This window comes from Elephantulus edwardii, unplaced genomic scaffold (genome assembly GCF_000299155.1).
Source record: "Elephantulus edwardii isolate Elephantulus edwardi_28Jun2011 unplaced genomic scaffold, EleEdw1.0 scaffold00067, whole genome shotgun sequence".
NCBI classification, from domain to species: Eukaryota; Metazoa; Chordata; class Mammalia; order Macroscelidea; family Macroscelididae; genus Elephantulus; species Elephantulus edwardii.
In genome coordinates, this window is record NW_006399817.1 from 788,768 (window position 1) to 789,344 (window position 577).

Below are 577 nucleotides of genomic sequence, written 5' to 3' on the forward strand. Positions count from 1 at the left end.
CTCTGGAAACTCTATGAACTTGAAGAAACAATGATAGCTATGGAAAGGCATTAGATCTTTTGTTCATAGAGTCTTATGAGTCAACCTTGACTGGATGGCAATCAATAGCAACAATGCTTTGAGGAGGGGCATCTGATGGCCTAGTGGTAAGGAGCTACATTGCAATCCAAAAGGCAGGAGGTGTGAATCTTATCAGATAACCCAGTATTTTAAAAAATATTTTGGTATTATTGTCATGACAAGAGTCCAGAACAAAGGCTGCATAGTGAAGTGGACTTGGGAGGAGTGATTGTACAACAATGAGATAATTTTTCTTTTACTTTTCAAAGAGAAGAGTGAACTTGTGGGGAGGGATGGGCAGCCAGAAAAGTGCAACAATGAATGAATGGAAATCCAAAAGCTCTGTAAATTTTCATTAAACTTAATCATAATTAAAGAATAAAAAAATATTTTGGACAAGATTTAATTTGTATGTGGTATTAATGTTATTGTTTGATGATTTTTTCATTCTGTTGAATAATTTTTTTCTAGAATAAACACAGACATGGATTTTTTTGTTATTATTTAGCAAGTAACT